An 8,948-nucleotide genomic window follows, 5' to 3' on the forward strand; every position below is an offset into this window, starting at 1 on the left:
ACCCAAAGAAGTAAAATCTCTTTACATTTTTCACAAGGAAAAATGAAGTCAGATCAGATGAATACTCCAAGAACGACAGCCCAGAATGTAGAGTATCACCATTGTAAATTTATTCTGTGAGAGCCCTCTGAAGCAGGTCAAAGCACTGAGATGATCAGGTCTATCTGACTAAATAACAATTAATAATAATAATAATAATAAAATAAAAATTAAAAATAATATATAAATACCTTAAAAGAAAACAAAGAAACAAAAAACTCAAAGGGCAGTCTTGATGGACCACTGTCTTTTTCTGCTGTCTGTTTTCTGTGATTTTATCCTGGCTTATAATATAATTCAGATACTAAGTGACCATAACATTTCCCAGTCTGTCTTTGAGTTTCCAGCTTCATAAAACATGCTTCCCCAATCTGTATTAGACCATTTATTGAAATTGCACTAGAGAATAAGTAATCACTGGATCATAAATATATTTCTGCATGTTGTCCTTCACGCATGTTGCAACTGATCCCATGAGAACAGGCAAAGTATATCACCTCCATTTAGGCTGGCCCAAAAACTATACAGTGATAATTATGATTGAGTTACCTTGGGTTTGTAATAGTGTATGAAGTTTCAAAAGAAGTTTTTGGTTGTGTTCAGTTCATTGGAATAATCAAAAGCCTAGTTTACACAATATTGGAAAGACAAACACACAGAATAAATCCGTTTCTATATACCTTAACTTTCAAAACAAATATTAAAAAGGGACGCTTGCCTTTGACCAACTCAATCATTTCCAAATACGAGAGTCACACAGATAAATTTTATGTTTATTATTTTTTAAGGGATGCTAACCTCACATATCAGGTGGCCAAATATCTTCAAGATATACAACTCCACAAATCTTTTAATTAGGTATGTTCTTTTATTGTCCTATTATTTTTTTATCTTCCCCAATAACAAATTTTTGAGTCAAACTATTTCTACTGTATTCTTGCAAAGGCTGGTCAAAGACTGTAATAAAGATATTTGACACATGCCTTTACCAAAATTTGAGTACATTAAATCTTGCTAATCCAAGGGGAACCAGCAAGGCAAGTTACAATGCAAAACTTTGCCATAATTTCAGAGTTCTTCAATCTCTGATTAGATAGGAAATAAGAAACATCATATTCAGATCCTCTGCCCTGAAAATATGTGAAAAAGTAATCACCAGGACTCAAGACTGACTCAAATGCAACAAAAAGCGAAAAACAAACAAAAAAATGTTCCACCAAAAACATTATAATATCAACTGAATAAAACATACTTCACAAAGATAGAGACACTGCTCAGATTATATTCTCTGATCTCTTTCATTAGCACTGAAAGAAACTGAGCTAGCATAAAAGTTGTTTTAACATTATGATATGGAAAAGATAGCTAGAAAAGGCAAATGTATTATTAGACAACCTTCCATTTAGATGCCTGGAAATCAAACTATTCCTTTGTACTGCCTGTGGCTGAAGCTTCAGAATTCAATATCTATATGTTGGTAGTTCTCTTGGTATGGAATAACTCACAAATGCATGCAGACTATAGATGGAGAAGACAAGAAGACATCTTATTAACTGGAATAAGCCATTTCCTCTTTGAATCTTTCATAAAATCTCTTGCCTTTTGAACTGAATTGCTATCTCTACTGCTTAAAAGTTTAAATCACTTCTTCCTGTTTGCCTCAGTGGAATGGTATTTTCTTCTGTTCAGGTATATCTGTCAAAAAGGTATAGTCTTTTTCCTTGTGCAATATTCTAATACAGTGGTTCTCAACCTTTTTAATGCCGCGACCCCCAACCGGTCGTAAGTTGAGGACTACTCAACTGGTGCAGCACTGTTTGCAGAATGGGACTTTTGGCGGGCTCAGCAGGGCAGAGACAGCCTGGACAATTCCTATTGGCTTTTGAAAGCCAATAGAATTAGACTCTATTCAAGAGAGTCTTATTCTATTGGCTTTCAAAAGCCAATAGAATAAAAGGGAGTAGCACAGCTAAGGAAAAGGGGGAAAAAATGGCGGACTGCGTTGTTTGACGACCCCCGTGAAATGGTCGTTCGACCCCAAATGGGATCCCGACCCACAGGTTGAGAACCACTGTTCTAATAGATGCCTATGGAGATTTACAGTCATCTAGGTCATGGCTGTCCAAATGATGCTTTTTCAAGAGGTAACTGGACTTTCTTGTTTTTCTTTGAAGAGGTTTCACTTCTCATCCAAGAAGCTTTTTGAGCTCTGACTGGATGGTGAGGAACGGAAGGATTTATATTCCTTGCAGGCAGCTGATCACTTGCATTCTTTAGAGCGTTGTTAAGGCCACTTGGAGGTTTATCTGTGTCCTCAGGGTCATGTGAGTAGTGCAAATGGGTGTGGAGCCTTCTTGGACCTGTTGAAAGGACTGTGTTGAATGTAGACAGTCCTTTCAGCAGTTCAACACAGTACAACACTGCCGAAACAAAGATATTTTTATTGATAAAATTGTATTTTTTAAATATTAGATGTATGTCTGAAGTACTGTACTGCATGCCAAATGTTCTCTTGTTATATACCCACTTTTTAATAATAAATTGAAGAGCCAATGAAAAGAATACAAAAATAATCTGTTCAGTTTTCTTTTTATTCAAATTACATTTGGTTAATATTTATTTACTTATTTTATTCCTTTTTTTACTTTTTATTTAGTTTTAAAAGTTTTCCTATTAATTTCACAGGGAGACCCACTAGTCTTATGCTGACAATAACTGTACCATCAGCGTTAATCTTGCAAATGTTTGTAGCCTGGTCAACTTTCAGGTAGATTGGTTATGATGTTGGAGAAGGATACATTTCACCTCACTCATAAACTTCATAGACCTGCACCAATAAGGCTGAACCTTCCGGCACCTAGATCAACTCCCAGAAACCCCTGACCAGCCTTTCTAAAGTTGCCAAGGTTGAGAAACACTGCACTAGATTGTCTTTTGGAAAGTTCTAATCTTCTTACCCAGCATTTCTCCCTTTAGCGCTAGGAAAATAGAAAGAAAGATCCTCTGGATGTTCCTGTCCAAAGTTCGGAACTAAAGAACTTATAAAACTCTATGCCAGTTCTGATACACAAAGAGGTAGCTATACAGCCTCCACAGTTTTGGAAATGGAAATTCTAATTTGAACAACTAGACCCAGGGCTTTGAGTTGGGCCAAATTATCTCCCACAGGGATTCCAAGACACTACTTTACTGTTCGGGGGTACAGTAATGTAACATAAGCTTGAAAACCTATCCACATTTCACTCAGTCCTATCTTACAATAAACCCAATCAAGGGAGGATAATTTTGAGTTTCTTTTTTCATGCTTGCCTCAGTTCCTGGACTGGGTGATCTTTCCTATAAGTCTTAGTCTTTCATATTTTCATTAAGGCCATCTCTAAATTCCTTTATACTGATTTAAGCAAGTCACAAGATATCAAATGAAATCTATTGTGGGAAAGGATGTACAGGAAACACTAAGGAAGGTAAGAATTACCAAGTACATGTCTAGATTAATATAATAAGCCTAGCTTAAGCCAGTTACTGACAATCTGATTGAATAAGACCTTGGGCTTCAGAATTCAATCGGATTGAATAAGAACTTGGGCTTCAGTTCATTGCAGAGAGGATACTTGGTGAGAATTCATCTGTACTCTCTTTTGGGATGTTGTTAGATAAGATCTCTTCCATCGCTGAGCTGGAAGGGCTGGAGGAGCTGGCCGAGGGAAGAGGAGATGAAGTGGACAAGGCTGTGAGGGCAATGAATGCTGCCACCTGTTTATTGGACCCGTGCCCCTCCTGGCTGGTTTCTGCCAGTAGGGAGGTGACACGAGGCTGGCTCCAGGCGATAATCAACGCCTCCTTGATGGAGGGGTCTTTCCCGCAACCTTTAAAGGAAATGGTGGTGAAGCCCCTCCTCAAGAAGCCTTCCCTGGACCCAGCTGTTTTGAAGAACTTTCGTCCTGTCTCCAACCTCCCCTTTGTGGGGAAGGTTGTAGAGAAGGTGGTGGCGTCCCAACTCTTGCGATCCTTGGATGAAACTAATTATCTGGACCCTTTTCAATCTGGTTTCAGGCCCGCTACAGCACTGAGACTGCTTTGGTCGCACTGACCGATGACCTCTGGCGAGCCCGGGATAGGGGTCATTCCTCTATCCTGGTGCTTCTTGACCTCTCAGCGGCTTTCGATACCATCGACCATGGTATCCTTCTGCGTCGTCTCGGAGAGGTGGGGGTGGGCGGCACCGTATTGCGGTGGTTCTCCTCCTACCTCTCTGACAGGTCGCAGTCGGTGTTGGCAGGCGGACAGAGATCAACCCCTAGGCACCTCGATTATGGGGTGCCTCAGGGCTCAGTCCTGTCCCCCCTCCTTTTTAACATCTACATGAAACCGCTGGGTGAGATCATTTGGCAACACGGGGTGAGGTATCATCAGTACGCGGATGATACCCAATTATATATCTCCACCCCGTGTCCTTTCAGTGAAGCAGTCGACGTGATGTGCCGGTGCCTGGAAGATTTGAGGGTCTGGATGGGGGTGAACAGGCTTAGACGCAACCCTGAGAAGATTGAGTGGCTCTGGGTCTTGCCTCCCAAAGGTCAACTGGATGGTCCATCATTAGTCCTGGGGGGAGGAAATTTACCTCCCTCAGTGCAGGCATGCAACTTGGGTGTCCTCCTGGACTCACAGCTAAATTTGGAACAACATCTATCGGCTGTGGCCAGGGGGACCTTTGCCCAGGTTCGCCTGGTGCACCACTTGCGGCCTTACTTGGACCGGGAGGCTTTACTCACGGTCACTCATGCCCTTGTCACCTCAAGACTGGATTACTGTAACGCGCTCTACATGGGGCTACCCTTGAAGAGCATTTGGAGGCTGCAGTTGGTTCAGAATGCAGCCGCAAGAGCGATTGTGGGCGCGCCAAGGTACACCCACGTGTCACCTATCCTCCGCGAGCTGCACTGGCTTCCTGTGGGTCTCCGGATGCAATTCAAGGTGTTGGTTATCACCTTTAAAGCCCTTCATGGCATAGGGCCAGGTTACTTACAGGACCGCATACTGCTGCACAGTTCCCAGAGACCGGTGAGGTCCCATAGATTGGGCCTCCTCCAGGTCCCGTCGGCCAGACAATGTCGGCTGGCGGGCCCTCGGGGAAGGGCCTTTTCTGTGGTGGCTCCGACCTGGTGGAATCAACTTCCCCCCGAGGTTCGAACTACTCCCACCCTGCCGGCTTTTAAGAAAGCCATTAAAACTCTCCTGTTCCGGCAGGCCTGGGGCTGATGTCCCTGGGGGGGGGCGGGATATGATCGGACATGTGGCATGATTGCATTATTTTATTGTATTATTGTTAGATGACTGTTTTAATTTTGTACGCCGCCCTGAGTCCTTTGGGATTGGGCGGCATATAAATAAAATTAAATAAATAAATAAATTTTTCTTCCTTCCTTTTGTAGTAGCAGTGATAATAGTAGTAGTGCACTTTTGTGGAGGATAAACAAAAGCATTATTGCTTTGCCCAATGAAGGAAAATGCTTCATTTCTATGTCTTGGGTCTAGCCAATATATAAGGAATTATAGCTAGGTGCTGAACCTCCTTCTTTATGATCTTAAAGTTAAATGCTAAATATACTCATTAACATTGGTTGAACAAGCCAGATACTTTACATCAGAGTTCCCCAACTTTTTGGGCTTTGAGGACCAGCGGGTGGGGGAGGCACATGCACACATGTGCGCTCGCCTGCCACTTCCACAGCCAGGTTCTAAAAGGCTCAAGGCCTGGTAGTGGGCTGCAGCCTGGAGCTTGGAGACTCCTGCTTTACCTAAACAGAGGATTTTGCTCCACTACAATTTTGTGCAGAGTCAGATGGAATTATTGTGTTGCTGTATCATAGCAATAGCACTTAGACTTACATACTGCTTCCCAGTGCTTTACAACCCTCTCTAAGCGGTTTACAGAGTCAGCCTATTGCTTCCAACAATCTCGGTCCTCAATGTACTGACCTCAGAAAGATGGAAGGCTCAGTCAACCTTGATCCGGTGAGAATCGAACTGTCAAACTGCAGGCAGCAGGCAGGCAGCAGAATTAGCTTGCAGTATTGCTTTCTAACCACTGCGCCACCAAGGCTCATTATGTGGTTTTCAAAAAACTTTCTTTTATGGCTTTGAAAAGACTTTAAAAAAATACTTTATGTATCGAAAAATAACAACATTGAAATAGATATCAACAGGAGAGCAGAAGCTATATCACAATACATTGATAAATTCTATTATCACTTTCATTACATAGAAGATTTTACAAAATCATTTATTCAGGAACAGTTCCCATCACATGGAATTATACTTCTGCAGACAAAGAAGAACACAGCTTTTCAGATGGAGTACTGAAATAAGGAAACCATTGTTACTTTGGGGGGGGGGCTTGGTAAACTGGCGTGGTTGGTTTTGTTGCACTAGAACAGGATGAGGGCTCAATTTGTAAATAACACAATAGCTACAGAGATTTTGAGCAGAAAAATAATAATGGGAAAAACCAAAAATCCACGGCGGCAACAGTAGTAAATTGTGGTTGGTTCATTCCTGACATTCATAAAGTATACAAAGGGGTTGTGTGAAGTATGCAACAGATGTGACCAACAAATATGGCATGAAAATGATTTATTGAATTGAACTGATTATGTTGTCTGAGTAATCCTAAATAAAAAGACAGGATGACCTAGAGCAGAAATTCATTGACATAAGATGATCCAATGGCTTCAGGAAATGCCATTGTTTGAAAAGAATAGACTAGGGCAACCCTTTACCTGGAGTGACATAGCAACTCTCCTCCTATCAAAAACAAACAACTTTGCTGAGCTAAAGGTCAGAGTTGTTTGTATGTGAATGAGCTACTATGTGTGCCCTTCCTACTGGAGTTGTGTATTGTAATAATAATTTGTGAACAACAGGAAAGAAACAAAGGGAATAAAAAGAAACTGGGGGGAAAAAACAAGCAATGGCGGAAGGAAGCATGATGGAGCTATTTTCAGCTTTTACTGCATACAGTCTGCACGCCTATAGATGGATATTGCCACAGAAGTGAATATACTGCTGCATTTTTCCTCTCTAAAGTGGAAGGTTGCAACCAGAATGCATACAATTAGCTTTAAGAGTTAAATGCAAAAAGAAATGGCTTTTTTAAATAGCAACAAGACATCATGAACCAGTCAGCACAGCTAGGTAGGTAGTCATTTGTGGGCTAAAAGAAAACAAAAAATTGACATCTTTAATATATCCCTGAAGCTCCTCTGGAGATAATCCTTTCTTCCCACAATCGGATGATATTGATAATGTTCACTTCAGCATCAGACACAGATATAGTATATAGAGGTGGGTGCTTGTCACTGAAATGATTGAGGCCCGATCTCTACGGGCAAAAGGAATAGTTCTACCCACCCTCTGCTCCATCACAGTCAGCAAAAGGAAGTCAAGCCCCCTTCCTGGGTCATTGGTTCTTCAACTGCTCTTACTTGCAGTCATCTAGAATCTGCCTTCCTATGACGTAGATTGATTATTGGTGGGTCTCTCTGAGATAGTTTAATGAAGAGAAGGACGAGAGGGGACATGATAGCAGTGTTCCAATATCTCAGGGGCTGCCATAAAGAAGAGGGAGTCAAGCTGTTCTCCAAAGCTCCTGAAGGCAGGACAAGAAGCAACGGATGGAAACTAATCAAGGAGAGAAGCAACCTAGAACTAAGGAGAAACTTCCTGACAGTTAGAACAATTAACCAGTGGAACAACCTGCCTCCAGAAGTGGTAAATGCTCCAACACTGGAAGTTTTTAAGAAGAGACTGGACAGCCATTTGTCTGAAATGGTATAGGGTTTCTTGCCTAAGAAGGGGGTTGGACTAGATGACCTCCAAGGTCCCTTCCAACTTTACTACTACTACTACTACTACTACTACTACTATTATTATTATTATTATTATTATTACAGGGATGACTTGTTCCAAATAGTTGAACGTCTTCTGATGTTTGGTACTCAGAGGTGGGTAAGGGCACTGTGGTGTCAGCAATGTAGAATATAGTAGAACTATTCCTTTGTATGATTTGAAACTTACACTTGTATTGATGCAGCATAAAATCTCATCTTTTTTCGCAATCACATCATACTGCTGATGATTTAGATACCATTTTTTCCACACAAGCACTTTCACCAAGCTATCTCTGTTTTGATGTACAGGTAACCCTTGGCTTAGAAGTGCCCCAAATTTCCATTGTTAAGGAAGACATTTGTTAAGTGAGTTTTGCCCCATTTTAATGACCATTTTTGCAACAGTTGTTAAGTGAATCATTAAGCAAATCTGATTATGACTTTGATTGTTGGAAGCCGGCTGGAAAAGTGATCATATGACTCTGGGACAGTGCAACCATTATAAATGCAAGCCAGTTGGGAAGTGCCTGAATTTTGTTCGTGTAATCATAGGGATGCTGCAACGGTTGTTAAGTGTGAAAAATGGTCATAAGTCACTTTTTTTTCTTTTTTTGGTGCCGTTGTAACTCGGAATACTCACCAAATGAATGTTTTTAAGTCGAGGGCTACCCATATTTGATTGTTTATTTTCTAAATGAACAATTTATGGATTCAGGATCAGTTGTAACCACAATATGTAAAATAAGGAATAAAATGTCCTACATATCTGCAATGAAGAGGTGCGTGATATTGAATAGCATCACAATTTCAAATGATGGTATGCAAAATATTGTGAATAAGAAGCATCATAAGCACCATGAATTTCCCTTATATAAATGACCAATGTCGAGTGTTGTTGTCACAAGAATAAAGACAAGCATTGTGGCAGAAGGTTTTTTTTTTTTTCATTATGAATCATCCCATAATACAGCTCTAGGAGATTTGGCTATTGGACTCCTACTGAAGAATGATTTGAACTGT

The sequence above is a fragment of the Crotalus tigris genome, unplaced genomic scaffold (genome assembly GCF_016545835.1).
Source record: "Crotalus tigris isolate CLP2741 ecotype Arizona unplaced genomic scaffold, ASM1654583v1 scf7180000017536.10889498, whole genome shotgun sequence".
Taxonomy (NCBI): domain Eukaryota; kingdom Metazoa; phylum Chordata; class Lepidosauria; order Squamata; family Viperidae; genus Crotalus; species Crotalus tigris.